Source organism: Lepeophtheirus salmonis, chromosome 1 (genome assembly GCF_016086655.4).
Source record: "Lepeophtheirus salmonis chromosome 1, UVic_Lsal_1.4, whole genome shotgun sequence".
Classification (NCBI taxonomy): domain Eukaryota; kingdom Metazoa; phylum Arthropoda; class Copepoda; order Siphonostomatoida; family Caligidae; genus Lepeophtheirus; species Lepeophtheirus salmonis.
Window position 1 is genome coordinate 26,349,966 of NC_052131.2, and position 19,217 is coordinate 26,369,182.

The window sequence follows — 19,217 nt, forward strand, 5'->3', positions numbered from 1 at the left end:
GGAATGAGAAAAATCTGCATTATATCAAATCCACCCTACACGGGGACGTTTACTACTAAAATCCGTGGAATGGGAGAAGTTATTTTAAAAAGTCCACTTTTTACTTTTTTTTTTTTTTTTTTTTTGTATGGTTAGAACAATAAAAATAGTTTATTCATCATAAATTATTTAAAATAAGGGTTATACAAGACAGGATACTTTTAAAATATATATAGCAAAATTAAATCTTAATCGGGTATTTACTTGATTTTGAATCCGTTCATTTTAATGCTATAAAAATTACATACATGATCGGAACTTCCCCAATATTTATTCAGGAACCTTTTTAATTGCGAGTTTGTATGTTAAGTAATAATAAAAAATTTTAAGTCTATGTATCCAATAAAATACTTAGAGTACATTCCCCGTATGCAAAGTTGTACAAATATGAATATATAGGCATGTAATGAACGAACTCATCAACAACTACCTTAAAATTCTTGTTTACCTCAATTTAATGATTTAAAAAAATAATTATAATCATAATTTAAAAAAGGCGATATGGGGGGAATATACAGGAAGACTATACGGGGAGTCAGAATAATTCCAAACCCTGTATTATGCTAAATCCCCGGTTTTGGAAATGCATTCTAGAGGGACCTACTGACCATCCTTACCTTTATTGTATCACACAGCCTTTACTATAAAATAGAAAATAGGCCAAAAATTAGCAAAATAAGTCAATCATACCAAATCCTATTTATCTCCTTTGCGCTTCCAGTCAATCACTTTCGTATTATTTCTTCAAAAAATTTAATATGAATTGCATATATATATAATATTCAAGGTTGTGCAGGAAAACGTTGTATCGAGAGATGGGTTGTGAAATACGTCAATTACTTTATATTTTCAATGAATAATTCAAAAAATAATGCTTTCAAAACATGTAGTAGACAAGGTTTATGCCAAACTTTCTTCACTCTATATGGCCACGTTCATTATCAATCACAGCCTTTACACGTCACATGAAGGGCAAGTAGGAGTTGATAAAAAAATCATCTAACAAGTTGGCCCATGCAGCCAGTATAGTAGTCTAACATTTAAATATTAAAAAATTAGTCTTTTTGCCAATATGTATGGACAAATATATATCAAATGGTCTTTTTTCAAACTTTGGTTTGTAGCATTGGGATAAGTTTAAAATTTATTATTTCTTTTATATATAAAAGAAATAATTTACAATTGAGGAAGCCTATTACTGTGTCCCCCAACCATGATTATATTTTTTGTACCTAGATACTTCTTCTTTATCTTTCATGAATTATATTACAATATATTTATAAATATATTTTTTCATACATTATATTATTAATTTTTCAAAGTTATGGAATTGTAAACTTAATTCAAAGCATAGCAGAAATTTTATATACAAAGTCTAAAATATCAATAAATTTAGGAGTCTTCATACTTCTAAATTTATATAGCATGCTTGTTTTGTTTATAGTTGTAGAATAAATAATCTCTTGATGGGTGCCAATATAGATAAAACGAAAATGATTTGCCTCTAATGTAACTCTGTATTTATTATACAATATCTCTGACACTCGACTCCTTATCCGTTCAGTACCCTTACATTTTGAGAAAAAATGTTCCGGGATCTCTTTTTTAATTTTACCAAAAATATATTGTCTCTTCTCCAGACTTTTCCATAAAATATTTCCACAGGTTAAATTATTTTTATTGTTCTGTAAATGAACCAATGCGTGTAAAAGTGCAGTATTTTACAATTTATTGCATGCAATATCCCCCAAAAGTATTTTCGCCCATAGATAACCCTTTATTGTTTATTGATCTTATAAACGTGTTTTTGTAGATTCAAGGATCTGTAATCTTCGAAACAGTCAATTTCCCAATCCTTTGACCTAATCCTAATGACCTCTACCAACGAAGTTGGACGGAAGCTATGTTTTGCTTCTTTTTTTTTTAAGTCTCCAGGATTACCACCAAAGTTTCAAAACGATTTTGATCAAACTTGGTGCCAGGATTAGGTATGGTCATACCAAGAGTTCATATTATTTTGAGAAGTCAAGGTTACACAAAAGATAAAAGTTTCATAATCGACCATAAATTTGGAACAAATTTAGATTCATAATTAAATTTGATTGTAAGTGGAGTTTTTACGCTTTACCGAGTGCCCATTCTAGCTTAAAAATGTGTTTCGTGGGAAATTAGTAACTCTATTAGTTAGTTCCCAACAACTATGGGATGATTAATAGATCATTATTGATTAAAAAGTAAGTTAGAATATAATTGCTGTTAAACAAATGCTAATTCGATTTGAACACATCAACGTTGCTTAGAATACTTTTTTGCTGTGGATGATAAGAAAAACAACAGCTGTCCGCAAATAGTGGGCTGGAGAGCTGTAGCCCCAAAAAAAAAAAAAAGAAAGAAAATTAAGAATTTTTTCTTTTTACTAGAAAATTAAATATTCAAAAAAATATTTAAATAGTTCATTATTTGAAATTTAGTTGAATTTTTGAAATTTTTTATCGAAAAAATTTAGTTTTCTTTGACTTCCTATGGATTTTGTAAATTTTTCTACAAAATTTAATATTTTGAGAATAGTTTTGTTTAAAAATTTTGATCAAAAAATTAATTTTTATAGATAGCTGTGAATTTTTGAAATTTTTTTCCAAAAAAAATCAATTTTTCAATTTGTTTCTACAAAAAAACAAAAACAAAAAAAAACTCCAAAACCCAGCCTTCCGGCCCATTATAGTCTTAAAGACAACTCTGTGTTATTGATGTATCGGCAAATCAAAGAAAATTTCCCGGAAAAGAGAAATCCTAATACTTATATTAAATATTATGATAACAACAATGTTATCTTTTATTTAGGCAGGTAAAATATAGATAAGTAAATATATTCTAGAACATTTTTCTTCATACATATATATATAGGTTAATTTCGTCATATTGACAAACATACATATTATGTGGAAATTATATCATTCATTTGAGTCAATTTATGTACCTTTCGACATCAGTCCTCCTCCAAGGTACATATTACGAGTATATGTATTATAAATAATGCATTGAAGATTATTACTTTCAATCCCCTAATTGGATCATAATCCCCCTTTGAACTGCATTGATTCATTTGAAAATTTATATCTAATACAACCCAGGGCCTTCTAAACGGGATCGCCTGGAGGGGCTGTAGCCCCTTCCCCAAATAAAGGAATGTTTTCTTTTTACTGGAATTTTTTTCCCCAAAACTTAATTTTTTTGTCAATAGCTATGGATTTTTGATTTTTTTCGCATAAAATTTCAACTCCCCCCCCCCAAATAAAAGAATATATATTCCTTGGGACGCCCCTGCAAACTGATGCATAATGAGAATTGACATTTTTGTGAGGGAAAAAAGTGCGTTCGTTTAATAGCATGGGATGACTGGTGAGTAAATGTGAGATTTCTGTAAGAGAGCCAGGAGAAGGGGAGAGCAAGGAATGGGTACTACTCAATTAAGACCCTTTTTATTTTCAGCTGTCTGTTATATATTTTATGTTAGAATATGTATTACTGCGTTAATAACGAGAACCTTTTACATTTAAAATAACATTTGCGGAGGGAAAATATTATAAATATATATATTTTATTTTTAAAACACCTTACACCAAAGATAGCCAATAATACACATTTCAGTTACACCATGAAGTTATATTTTATAATAATAATAATAAAAAAAAGGAAAAAAGTACATGCAACAACTGTTTTTTCCTTTTCTTATTTGTAAAGGTTTTTTTTTCTATTACAAGCTTGGCAACTCTATACTTAATATATGCCCCACTGGTATTTAAAAGTATGGTATTTATAAATTGAACATGATAATCCTGACACTTTGAAAAATATTTTTTGGAGGAAAGGAGTCTAGTTGTCTTGACTTTTTATTAGATCAACTCCAAACAGTCGTAAGAGGAAGGAAATACAGCCAAACCCCACTACGTGTTTAGTAAGGTCATTTAGGATCGATTACTAAAGTATACGAAGAGTCCAACAAGGACTTATACTTATAACTCTTGAGGAACCCCTTATTGTTACTCTTCGTCTTTCAAGAGCAGAAGGACTAATTATTACTTATTACTTAGATGTTCTGTCTTGGATAAATAATTAATAATGATAATAGATTTTGAAAAGAAAGAATCATGTTCAGATTACCAACTAAAAAGATTCTCCCGCTTTATAGGACATGCTTTATAATCTCTAGTGAGTTGATATTTTTATAAGTAATAAAAGAGTACGAGGAGAAGGCTGATTAAAGAATAAACTGGTCTTGGTATTGTGGCGTATTTCGCCAAAAAAAAAAAAAAATACTTAGCAAATTATTAACTTTGCTTTGCTAGAGGGAGATCATTCAAGATCAAAGAATATGTGAACTCATATTCTTTGATCTCCATTGGGTCAGGACCTTTGAATGTTAGCATACAACATCAATTCAACCCTGGAGATTATATATATTCTATCTTCAGACACTCATTGTAATTTGGAACATGTGTCATTGAGCCAATCTTCAAGTGTCTGGTCTCAGTTAAACTATTTTTGACTGAAGTAACTTTGGAGCATTCATAAAACATATGAGAGGACTTCTCAGTTTCATTCTTGCCTAAGGAACACATTCTATCTTTAATTTGTCTAGGATTTGTTTGTAAATTGTAATATATTAGTGTTTTCTTCCCCCTTGTTCTCTTCTCTTATTTTCTTGTATATATATACAATATGTGTAAAGTACAGTCTTTTACCTCGTTTTAAGTATAAATAGTCGTGTATTTTATGTATTTGTCAGAGTAGGTTTATGTAATAATAATAATATAGATGTTCTTATAAAAAAGACTTGTATTATTCCTCCACGCCTTTCCTTCTACTCCCTTCTCTCGGTCGTCTTGGATCTCTCCACCTTATAAATAGTTTGTGTCTCCTCAACTTCGTCCAGACGCAACATAAATATGGATGAGGTTGCCATTTAGTCATTTTTGACGGGAATATTTTTTTAAATAATTCATAAGAAGATGGATTCTATAACATTCTCCAAGTTCAATCTTTTGATTTGTCTTTTGAAAAGTAGTATTGGATATTTGAATGGCTGTGGTGTTTATGACCGCTTAGATTTCGAAGTTTGTAATGACTTCCTGACGGAGTTTTCATTGGACTTGACAATAAATAATTTTTTTTTGATCCTGAGTGACAACATGAAGCTATCCCTTTGAGAACAGAAAAGTACACCCAAAAAATTTGTTATGGGTAGGTAACCAATCATTCTTCGGATCCATCATGAAATTATTATTTAATTTATAATCGTTTTCCTGTTTAGCAAACATATTTTATCTATATCAAATACACGTATATTTACATAGGGCATTAAATTTTTCTAATGAAGACAAATATATCCATGGACAAATAATTGAACAACAACTTATCAGTCAATATATTACTAAATAGTCTTGAAAGTTCGCACACTTTGAAATAGGGAGGGGAATGACCCATCATAAAACGTCATATTCAGGGCTTGTATATTGTATTTACGCCTTCAGCACGTAAAGTTGAAATAATTTATAGTTCAAAAATAGTTATTCCCAGTCATGGGTTAAACTATACAAATGGATGAAGCAGCCCAAAAAAAAAAAAAAATACATTAGTAGTCATAAAGAATACAGCAATGTGTACCAAATATATCATTGAAATTGATAACTCAACAACTTTTCTAGAAATCAGACCAATAATAAAGGCACACATCATTTGTAACACATTAACAGTTATAAAAACCTGAAAAAACTTATCTTTAATATATACTAAAAAATAAATATAATATTTATTTCAATTTTGATATAGGTATTTGATGAGTAATACAATCTTTCTTATCAAAGTTTTTCCACTCATTCATTTGCTGTAAATAAAAATCAAATTGAAGTTCTTAAATTTTTTTAGTATACTTTTTGAGATGATATTTATTTTCTGTGACAAAATGTGTCACTAATACAGACAGCGTTTTCCAAGAATTATTTGCTTATTTAAAAAGATATCATATTTTCAAAATCAACATACGCTGATGTAATGAATATTTGAGTTATATTCATTGAAAGTTGATATAGACTCCTGGCTATTAGGGAACAATATCTACCAGAACTATCGAAATAATTGCAACATATAGCTTATTTTATTTAACTTAATTATATTTTGGCACATCCCTGTAATTTTCTGCTGAAAATATATGAAAATCTTTCCGTGAGCGTCGTCTAACTTAATCATAAATGCAGCCTTCTTCAATCTCAATGACGGCCTCTAGGGGTTTCCTTTGGGCTCTACAGCTATTGATGATTATTTCCTCAGTTATTGCGGCCTACAACTTCTCGACTGAGGTCTTCAAAGAATACATTATTAAATTTTACTTTACAGGGCGAACAAGCTTTCTATGCCACCACATTGGCTTGCTTTGTTAGGCAAACGTAGGATTTTTTGAGCTGATTTTTTTTAAAAAATAGTTAGTTCAAACCTGCACCAGTTGGAAAAAAATAGAACCAATTGACGAGTTATTTGTCCCAAATGTTTAGAAAAGACACAAAGTCCTACTTGGAATCTGTACCAGGAGCGACGACATAAAAATAATTCGAACTCTACGACTCAGTGAGACGTTCGTACGCAAGGTTATGTGGGAATTTGAGCCCTTTAAAGGTCATGTGGAGGCAAAAAATCTCAAATGTCTCCAAGAAAGTTTTAATTCCTTTATTTAGCCTGACTTTTGACCGCCAAACTCTCCTGATCTGAATTCAATGAATTTTGATATGTGTAGGGAGCGTCGGAGGACAAATCAACCGACCCCCTGCAACGCCAAAGACGACCTTATCAATCGGATAAATAAGAAATTCCAGGCAAAGGCCTGCTCACGCTTTCGCCCTAGTATATGGACTGTAGTTGATGCTGGAGGTGGTTATAATAAAATAAGTCAAACTTTCAGAATCTGATTTTATTCATTTTGCGGCAGAGATAGTTTGCACATCCTGTATATATATGTATTATTACCCTGAAATATATAATAACATTTTTTTATAATTATATTTCCACAAAATTACTTTTATTTACTTCAAATATCACTGTTTATCATTGATGCTAAGTCTTATTATATTCAAAAATAGATTTGATGGAGTTGTATCAAGGTTTATTAGAAATTTGTCTATTTCATGTAACATAAGTATTCAAAAAAAAAAGAATCCAAGAATGGTTTCCTACAATTTAAACCGTGTGCTCTATAAAATTTTTGCGCTAACCTTTTAAAAAGGTCCCTATATTTTAAAATAATTGATTGAGATTAAATATTCATAAATTTGTCTAAATTAAATAATATTATATTATTAATGAGTATTTGTATTAAACAAGACAAATCTTAAACTCTTACATAATTTTATTTATATCAAACAAAACAAATATTAAGCTGTTACATAATGTGTATTTACTTCAAATTAAACAAATCTTTAGTTGTTATGTAGATATTTCCAAAATTAATAAAACATACATTTAAAGCAATTAATAGATAATTTCTTATTAAATACGTATTAATATGATTGGGAATTAATTTATTGTTCTTATCATATAAGGAATAAACAAGGGCCCTTCGACTAAAATCGATAGATATATTGATAGCAGTTATTTCTTATCATCATATCAATAAGTAGGTATAACTAACATATATTGCAAATTATTTACACAGCTGTGAATTAATAGCACACAAAATTAGTTAAAAATATGAGGATTTAATCTGTTAGTATAAACAAGTTTATAGATTGATAATGCAATCTTTATGTAAGGATCTGATTCATGAATACTTTGTCATTTAAAATAGAGAGATAAAGTTAAATAAATGAATCCAATGTAGTTTATTTTCAAGTAAATCGTTTGCCCACACGTCTTCTTGTTATTCAAATATCCCAATTTCAACTATCCGCTGGGGTTGTCCCCAATTTCAAGATAGAAAGAGATATTATCACTTCTTACAATGAGTCAAATAATCGACTTAATTATTTTTAATTTCGGAAATTGACTCAATGCAACCATGGCCAAAAAATAATAATAATAACTTCCAGCTAAGATTTTTACATAATACTCATTTTTTTTATATGACTGTTTTTTTTGGAAATATATTCAGTATACCTCAGGGAGCACAATAATTAATTATGTAAATCAGGTGTGTGTTTTTAACTGGCCCGTTAATTTGTAATTGGTAGTATCAAGAAGGAATTTTCTTTTCGTATGCCCTGAGAATTTGTTGAAGAGTTATAATTGTAAGTCCTTGTTGGACTTAGAGTATAATTTTGGGATTAAAATCGGAGTAATTCTAGCAAATATCCTTTTTTATCTCCTTTTCTCCTTCCTCTCTTGACTCTTCAACTGACTGTAACTCATCTAATTAAACGTCATGAACATGATTATTTCTCTTCTCCAAAACATTCTTCAAATTGTTTGGGTTAGCATGTTGGTTTTTGGTTTCTTTTTTAAACTGCTCATTTTACACAGGATTTTCATCATTGACTATAATATTCCCTATATAACCAGAGCCATTGTTAGTGAATATCTTTCTTTAGAGTGCAGCTAGTGAGCTGGATAAAAAAGAGACCCTATTTTTTTTTAATATAATTACATGATAAACAGGGGTTGAAGGGTTATCATAGTTACGTCATAAGATTTTATATATTTTTGTAACCATTCCATTTGCAATCCTAAATATCAATTAAAATGCTAAATATTCTTATAGGTGTATAAAACATATGACATGGAGAAAAATGAATCCTTATTTAATAACAATCTTAACAACATGTGCTTTGAGTTTCAACAAGATTTAATTTGTTATCTTTATAGATAAAACATTTCAATTTTTTTCTTTCTATATAATTTTCACTTCTTTATTGCGAATTTGGAGAATGAAATTAGTGTTAGTACCCATCAGTTTTTTTTATGTGGTTTCGTGTATTATAGAATTTTTTGTAGCTACCGTTGTATTTCTCACGGTGTTACCCCGTTAACACAAAAATACCCTATGTATTCCGTTGTCAGCAACTCTCTTCTGACCTGATACGTCATGGCTATTTCATAATTTATTATTTGTGATAAATAAACAAAGTAATAAATTATCAGGGGCTTCTTCAGGATTATATATGGGGAGGGCCTTCATTTTTATTATTTAAAAAAAAAAAAAAATTATAAAAAAATATTGTGAAAAAAATTTATGAGCATACATAAAAGTTGGGCGATAAAATGTAGATTCAAGGAAATTACAATCACTTTTATGAAATTCGGGGTGTATAATATCCCACTTCACTTATGGTCTGTAGGATTATATATTTATATATATTTATTTTTAATATGAAAATATGTTTTTTGGAAAAAAATTTAAAAAAAATTAAGTCAAGAATATTCCCTTTTTCATTACAAATTAAATAAAATCTACAGTTATTTACAAAAGAAATTCAATATTAAATTATTTGGAAAATAATTTAACAAATCTACAGCTACTCAACGAAAATTAAATTTTCTTGTGAAAAAAACAAAAATTCCTTATTTTTTTTTTTTTTTTTTTGGGGGGCTATCCTCTGCGGACACCCCTTTATGAAGAGTTAAAATATCAATATCAAACCCTTTAATGTTTTTAATCAATTTTTATTACCTCCGCCAACGAAGCAAAACAGAGGTTATGTTTTTGCCTCATTTTTTTTTGTTAGTTAGTTTTGATCTAACTTGGTAAAAATATTATATATCAGTCACAGTTAGAGGCCATTAAATTTTTAGAGGTGAAAGCCAAAAGGTAAGCAAACAACACTTAAAAAATACATAATCTACTCATACTTTTTCAACAAATTGATAATTCAATTTGATTTTAGGGGGAGGTTTTGCTCTCTCCCAAATATCCATTCTAATTATCTTTTATTTTCATCTATTGATATAGGGCTTTTAACGTGAAATAGGGCTCTAAATATTAATTTTACACTAAAACTTTGATTTTAGAAAAAATTCCAAGAGCTCTGATTTCCTTTGTATACATCGGATTTCACAACTGAGAATCGTAGTTTAAAATAAATTCATAATTCCATCAAACTTCCACTATTTTACCCGACCTATTCCATGCCGAGGAATATGCTGAGGTCCATGCTGGTTCTGAATAATCATACGGTTATGTATTCTCAAGACTTCTCTTCTCGTTTTATAGTAGGCAAATTCCGGACCATTATCGTCTGAGATTTCTTCAGGAACTCGTAATGTTGTAAAGAAAATTCTCAAACCTGTCAAAAATTCATTTACTCCTTTAGAATCAGATGAACCCGATACGTCTGTCCATCTCAACAATCTATCTGCGACCACAATGTAGTTGTTACCTCCGTCATCTCAAAAGTCGGGAACAATGCCTTCGAATGGTGTACCTGGGACAATGGAAAGTATAAGTGGACATCTAGGCTGTGAAGGTGCAATAGAGTTGCATGAATTACATAAGTTACTCATACACCTAATATAATTTGTTATTCATAGCCAAGGCACACCTGATGCCGTATGAACCACGTGTATTATCTTCAGCACTTCTTGCGATGTGGTTCTGGTACAATCACTTTGTCGTTGTACATAATCACGTCACAGATTTCATACAAAGACTTCCAAATAGGTTTGTATTCTATTCTATTCTTGAGCAGATCATCTTTCCGAACTCCATCCTCTATCATTATCAGCAATATATGAAAAACGATATTACATCTGCAATATGGACCAAAGCATATTGAAAATGTCAAACTTGGATATTAAGGTTCGCTGTTTAAGTTTAAACAAGGGCATATTTGAAATATCATCCAGAGTTCGATCTCCTAATAGCTTAACCAGTGGCTTATGGTACGTTGCAAGCACAAATTTGTCTTTACTCTCTATTGATATGCAAAGTAAATCAGCACAATCGATATTCATTTTTTCCTCATTCACTGCCATGATCTAGCACTTTTATAAGGTCTTGCAGCCGTAACCCAGTTTTTGAAAAAATCTTATCGTCCCCAAAGGCAAAGTTGAACCCCGTGTCAGCTATTGCATGGTCCACTCATTTATTTATACTACGAGGTGGGCTTTTAATGTATTACAATTAGAAATCTCCAGTATGAGAGCCTCTTCTTATATAATTCGAAATATTACATTTTTTGAAAAAGTTCCAAAATATTTTTTTTTTACAAACAAATCGACAACTAGAGTTTAAAAAAAAAAAAAATGAAAAAAATCATCCAAATTTAAGTATATTACTGGCATACGTTAACTGTTTCTGAGTTTTCATGTACGCATGATGGGTTTCCCCTGTTTTTCCCATTCCTTCTTCCCCCCTCCTCCCACACAACCCAACTAGCGTGCGCGTACGTACGTATATAGTGGTTGTATTTGGAAGGCTAAGTAGAAAAATAAATACAAAAAGAAAGACACACTTCAGCAGCCATAACCAAAGATGATAATCTTTTAAGAAAAACACGAGAAAAGGGAAAAAAAAGGGGGGGGGGGTAAGACATATGGTATCATTGTTTAAAATACTGATGTGATTATCAGCTGCCTGCTTTATTATAATTTTTGAGGGTATAACGAAAGTATCTATTAGGAAAATGTTTAATGAAGATATACTACGTATAATTGACTTAGACGTTTTTTATCCGTTACGGTAGATTTGAAAACGTCACATTCCATGAAATTGTAATTTATTATGAACCATATTCGCAGAATAATAACTAATGTAACAACAAAGTCGAGTATTTTGAAATATTTCTGCCAATACTTGCAGAAACTACTATGAGCCCCCACCATCCCCCAATTCTATCCCGAATGTTAGGAGTGTTTTGGGTACCGCCGGGTTACAAAACAGGAAACAACACACATTTGAAGCATATGGATTAGACTTTCGACCCAGTTCTAAGACTCCTCTACGTAGTTTATGATGACTCAAACTATGAGTATTATAATAATGGTAGAATCTTTATTTTCAGAGATATTTCGATGTAAAAAAGAATTAAAGTTATTTAAAATGATTAAATGCACTTTGAAGAGGTTGCGCGGTGTTACCAAAATAAGTTACGTAAATTTAAAATTATTAGATTGTATGCTATGAAACCAACTTAAACCAAACCGATCAAACCATGAGTTTAGGCATTAGTAAGAACAAATTACGAATTGTTTTGTGTCACAAGAATTCAAAGGTCTTCTTCAGGTCAAAGCTTCTGACCAATATTAAAACTCCTCCAAAAATGATCAAACTTTTATAAAAAAAATGTATTTCTACAACTTATTTTAAAAATTTGCTTGTTTGTTGTTCGTGAATTTTTAAAATAAGTAGTAGGAATAAAATTTTTTCTATAAAATTGAGGTCATCTAGCGTAGCAGATAGCACGTTTTGAGTATTTTCCTATATATTTATTCTTTCTTTTACTCCAGTATTATTTTTAAAAAAAACCCAATGAAACAATGAAGTATATATGAACATTTGGGCTATAAATTGTATTTTCTATTATAAACTTCTAACGGTTTTACATAAATAAATTCAAAAGTTAGTATAACTTTTAAAAAAGTCGATACAATGCATTAAATTATCTAGATGTACTCATCTTGAGCTAAGATTTTAAAGTCTGACGTTTGAACTTTTATAGATAATTTTGACCTTCAATTATTAGTAATCTTTGGTGTATTTTCAGTTCATCTGCTGTTACTCTGGCTGCTTGAGTAGTTGTTCCAACACATTTTAAAACGTTTTGTTAATGACAAGGGTTGTTATGTAGATCCAAATTTTCTCCTTCCACACAGTTCAGAAGTTCTTCATTCGTTATGTCAAAGGTTAATGGAGGCTCTGTTAGAAAACTTTTTGGAATTGTAGATAAGTTTATTAACTCCAAATAACTATTTGCATTTAAGTTCAAGGGATCCTTGGGTCGTATATATTGCTTTATTGATCTCGCATCGGTTCTTTTATTTCCTTTATGATGATGTTGACGACATTCCTTCTGATATATTTACCCAGATCAAATAGAACATTTAAAATTATATTTTCGGTTTATGGTAAGAATGAAATTACTTTGAATGAAGTTTCAGCAACAAATTTTTCCATTTTTGTTAGAGGTTTATTTGCTTGACTTGAAGCAAAGAAGAAGTGTTTAGAACCACACTTAATATGAGGATACTCCTTTATTTGAAAAATGGTGGAGTATTCAGATTAAGATTTATGACAAACAATCTCGTAAGTTATTTGGTGGATTTCTTGATTGGATGTAAATCCTCAAGAGAGATAATTTTGTATTGATCCACCTTGCATTGTAAACCGTCACTGGATTTTACAAAAAATAAGCTGGTAACCGAATCAGGTTCATTTTTGAACAATTAAGCCATGAATGTAATTTTGATGTATATTAATTTTAAATCAAAGTTTCAGAATGTAAATGTTTCAAGGATTTTACTAGATATTTTTTATTTATGCTATCTTACTTAGAAATCCAGATAATGGGTGTAATTGACCCAAAATCGAGTAAAAAAATAATTTTTTTTAATGAATATTTTTATCTCCGTTTTTGTATTTTTTAGAAATTATCCTTTTTTTAAATTAATGAAAAATATTTTTTCATTTAAAAGAGAATAAAATGTTATAATCCTTATTTCAAGAGATATTTCAATTTAAAAAAGAATTAAAATTATTTTTTATAATAAAATGCACATTCAGAAGGTTGCGTAATATTATGAAAATAAGTTGCCTGAAAATATAAGAATTAAATTATTTGCTATGAAACTAACATAAAATTCGAAAATTACTTGCTATAATTTAAATATATAATATATCATTCTCATTTCAAAATGCTTAATGTGGACCAGAAGAGTTTATTCAAATTTGAAAATATTTCATCCGGTGTATTTTTATTATAGGTAGAACATATTTATCATATCGCCAAGGCAATATTTTTACTTGGGAGGTCTATTAAACCCATGTGTACATCAAGTTTCCCTTATATATATCCCTACATATAATGAATTTTTCCAGAAAAATGGACTTTCAATGCATTCTTATACCAGGATCTCACGAGACATAATGTGAGCGTATAATATTTTAATATAAATTCTAAATAGATACATTAAATAGTGATGAACAAGATATCTAATTTAATAAAATCTAAAGGAACACAGCATTAACAGAAAACAAGTTTAGAAATAAATTATAATTGCCAATTGTTGTTATATTGTTTTAATTATCTTTTTTTATTATTTGACACTGATGAGTTTTACATCTTATCTTTATGAAAGATCCTCTCCAATGGTGATATATGTATGCAGTGAGTATCTTCCCATAAATTAGTCTAAACTAAAGAGCAAATAAAAGCTATGCTCCAAACAAGTTGGAAAACAGGAACACAAATTCAAACACAATTATATATATTTTATTTCTATTAATTTATAATGGAATATATGTATGTATATATCCTTCATCTGAGATAAAACTCTAAAAACTAAATAAATTCCGAATTTAATGACTACATCTTCTGTAGAAACCTTTTAGAGGTCCCAACAGTCTATGTCTCCTTTAGTCTGGGGACGCCATTTGCAGGGGTGAGTTGCACGAACTTTCCTTTTCTCTAAATTTATAAAGTACTTCTCTCATGTTTAAAAAGGTAAATTGAAGGCCAAGTAGCAGAGCTGTCAAAGCAAACCATTCTCAGAAGACTTCAATTATAAATCTTATCATTGGACATTATTTATTAATATAGAGTCATTCCATGTCAAATCAACGAAAATAAATAAAATTGCTATAGCTTATGGACAGCACGCTGGGGAGTTATTCTCTTGAACTTCATGTGTGTAGGGTTGCGCCCAGTGATTCCTAGAGAATGAAATATACTATATGTATATGGATTTCACCAAAAGATTCCACGGTTAGATGGAGTAATTGTAATAATTTGATGTTTACTTAAACTTAATCAGTGCAACTCCATCCAACCTATATAAGGAACATTAAAAAAAATTAAAAAAATGTCACCCAACCCCCTCAGATTTGGATGTTTTGGGCATACAAGCTTAAATTCATGAACACATTAAGTGTGCCAAATTCCAGTAAACAATTATGGTTTTTTTTTTAGATATATATACTCGTCTCAGACCAAAATTTTGAACTTAGCTTTAATGCCTTTTTACTGGACGCTATTTTTTCTTATATAATTTTTTATCCAAAAAGAACGAAAGGACAACAGTTCCAAGTCAAAAAGAAGAATCAACAATCTATTTTAAAGTTATGTCCAACTTTATAAACAAGTGATATACTCTAAAATACTAATATTCTTTTATAATTTGTTAACTTCTAATCTATAATATAAATTATTCTTATTGAGTTTTCTTTTTTCAGTCTATATAAATAATAAAATAAGTTTAAGATATAAAAATGTAAGAAAAATTCACCAAATTTCTGAAGAAAAATAACCTAACTTTGAGGGCCTATCCTGGGAGCTATGATAAAAAAACAAAAACAATTTTCAGTCCAGTGATACCTCTATCTATGTGTAACATCTAACAAATTAATATTCATAAGAGTTGGGAACTTTTTTTATTATTGTTGATCAAGTACATGCCCGTGTATTTCACTTTTTTTTTTCAATCAAAATTGGGTTCATAAGAAATTTAAATATTCTAATGCTTGCTTCATTTTTGTAATCCTCACACTTCAAAATAGTTAAGTACTATATTTCAATATTATTATAATAATATTATAATATATTTTGGATAAAAAAATTACAAGAAAAAGTAGCCCCGGAAAAAAAAACATTAAGTGACGTTGAAAATTTTGGTCTGATATGAGTATCTATATCTCACAAACTACAGAGAATTATGCGCTGAAATTTGGCAGACTTAATTAACTTATGAATTTGAGCTTGTCTGCCAACAATCATCCAAATCTGAGAGGGTCGAGGGATTTGATTCCCTCGTTGATTTGTAATGACCCTTAAATAATTTAACTCTAGCTATATATTTATTAATACATGAATATTTGATAGTTTCTAGCTAATAACTACTCTAGAAGGTAGAAATAATAACAAAATTATTTCTTCTAATGGACAAAAAAAGTAAATTTTGACTAATACATTTTTCAATTATTGATGATGTGAGACTTTGATGTGCTACTAGGTTTAATGTTTTAATCCAAGGTAACTTGAAATATAAGGTATGTCAATTACGTATATCAGGACTGATGTCTGTCTTCCACCACGCTTTTTCCTTTCTCTCCTGTGTCGATGGAGCGTGACGTCACAGCCAATATACTATTAAATTCATTCATTGAATTAAACCTATAATTATAAAATGATTGATCTAAATAATGAAGTCTTAAAAGCTTTTCACATAATCATTTGAAAAACATCGTAAACTTAGATCTTAATTTGTCACTTACCTTGAATTGATTATTAATTATATTGGGGAGTAATTTTTTGATATAAATGGACTACTGAGATGCTTTGAGTTGCCAGTCTCTTTATATCCTTGTAAACTTTACTATTATCTTGAAATTTATCATTTTTGGAATAATAAATTAAAATATTATGTATTTGAATTAGGGATGGGTTTCGGGTATTTTTTTTGGTGAACTGGTAATTGCAGGTAATGAATCTTTGAACCCGAGTAAACTCGGGTAATAATTCAAGTACTTAATAGAGTTTCATTGATACTTGAGTATTTTTTATTACCCGTGGGTAATCAATGAGAAAGTATTTTATCATTTATCTTGTTATATATTTTATAGCTATTTAATCATAAAATAAACAATAATACAAAATAGTTATACATTAAGCTTAATGAAGTAGTTGCCTTGTATTTGTGCCTCGTCTTGTCAATGTTAAAAATGTCTTAACTTTAATTCTAAAGTCATCCAATGCAGTATTATTCTTCATCTCCTCTTGAGCTACAAAACTAAGAGAGTGAGAAAAGCAAACTGACATGCTTGATGTTGGCATTTTTAACAACCCGAATTATAACATGTGCATTATAGGTTGGAATAGCAACAACTTTTTCCTTGATGGATAGCTCGTGGATAGTATTTTCAGGAGTGAATTTTTATGTTCATTATGGGCAGTCATAAATGAATGGCAAGCAAGGCATCTCTGCTGAAGACAAGACCGACTTTGATCTGGGTTTTGGCATACGATTGATGAAACGTGCGGTCAAAATAATATAGGCAGTATTGTTACAGGAAGTCCACAAATCCGTAGTGAGGGAAATCTGCAGTTGCTAATTCACCCATGAGAGAATTCTTCATTTTGTCCAACTTAAGAGGGAGCAATTTATTACTAAGTATCTTTCTGTTAGGCAAACGTATCCTGTATCAAGATTGGCGACCAAATTTCGGAATTCGGAATCTTTAACATAAGAGATAATCATTTCCAAAAAAAGATTGTTTAATTTCTTTTTCGAGGATTTGTGACACGGCACATGTATTCTGATACATTAGGATACTTGTTCGACTCTTTACTAAACTACACAAGATGAAGAGACTATAGATGTTCCACCATATTGGAGGTACTGCTCCCACAAGCTGTTATTATTATTATTATTTTTTTCAGATATTAGAAAACAACCTTTTTGTCAATTTTGTTTCTTGTAAAAAATCACTATACAATAGAAGATCCTGACTTCGGGGCTACTGCTCCAGGAAAATAACACCATTTGTTCTCGGTAGTTGACGGTTCATCTATGGATTTATATACGTCTATGAATAATTATTCAATAATAGAGAAGTAGACTGCTTACTTTCATTATCCTTTGATGATTGCATTAGGAGGCAGATGTTTAATATGAATAATCATCTGGACTCCATTCATAATAATCAAATAATTCTTCCATACTACTTCCAGGTCTATCCAGATCCAAGCCTTAGCAATCTGAAAAAGGATCACACTCTTTCTCACACTTCATCTCATAAAATAAAATATACATAGGGCAAACTTATTGTTATTGATGAAATGAAAATACATTGGTAGAAATATTTTTATGGACTACAACAAAAAATCAACATACCTTAGAGTTGTAGTCATATAATAAACGGCATCAAATATACAAGGCTGTGTTATTTCAATACAAATAGCTCTTCTTTGATTGTCCACTTTAGGATATGCTGCAGTTTTCAAACATAAATGGAGTTAAACAGGTACCCGCCTCAGGAAAGAAATACCCGGATTCTTTTAATGAACCATTAAAGAGTATTGATTCCGCCGAGTATCCCTTTTTACGGGTAAAATTAAGGTATATTATTCATTGATGTTCCGGGTACGAGTCCGCGGTAAGGGTATTACCCGTACCCATCCCTAATTTGAACGCTGCATGCTAAATTAATTTTTTTTAAGGAAGAGCCATTTTGTTCTAAAATATCTCTTGCATAGTTTGTACCTAATATAAATTAAAAATGTAGAGACTTTGATTTTTTTCTTATATGGTTGTTCTCTTACCTGAGGATTCAAATGGTGAGTTAACATCAAAACAATCTTCAACAAGAAAAAAGATATGTCCTATCATTATATTTATCCGTACAGCTAAATTCATTATACATATTTAGATCTATGATAGGCATTGTATTCAAGTTCCAGGGATGGCTGTTAATACCCAAGAGTAGGCATAATTATAGTTATGAACCCTCATTTGGTTTATGATAGATAATGATGCCCTTTCAAATCAAACCTTATCAAATATATTTAATTGTGATGATACATTTTTGTTGCACTTTGACTAACCAGAATAATTCAAGAATAGTAATTAACAATAATATGTACAAGAATCCAGACTCAATTGTCATCAAAAACAATTTCACTTACTGTTTTGTTGCCTGGTCATATTGTGTGAAATTGCAGTGACAAAAATCCATACCTCCTGTGTTCAGAAAGGTTTGGAGATTGAAAAATAAGATGAAAGTCTTTCTGTATAACGATAATATAATGGATGTACTGTTTAAATAAATCATGTTTCTTCCAATAGATGGCTTGCTTAATATATATCTCACTTTGTATAAATGTGATCCCTTTGTGCTTGATGGCGTTAAGCATATACAATTTTGTTTTAAAAAAACAACTTTAATATAGTTTTGTGGTTGTTTGCCTTAGTATTGATTAAGGAATCGTCAAAGTTGGACACCAGTAAAGAGAAGATACGCATTATTTTACATTTCATCTTCGAACAAG

At 30.0% G+C, this 19,217-nt stretch overlaps 1 long non-coding RNA gene across 1 annotated transcript; it reads right to left on the reverse strand.

The window, feature by feature from the left end:
- Window positions 1–17,467: 17,467 nt before the first annotated feature.
- LOC121121322 (uncharacterized) lies at window positions 17,468–17,939 on the reverse strand. The gene is made up of 3 exons (XR_005865415.2): window positions 17,797–17,939; window positions 17,625–17,737; window positions 17,468–17,568 (listed from the first exon to the last, which is right to left on the reverse strand). It is a non-coding gene; the product is annotated as an uncharacterized lncRNA (long non-coding RNA).
- Window positions 17,940–19,217: the final 1,278 nt, after the last annotated feature.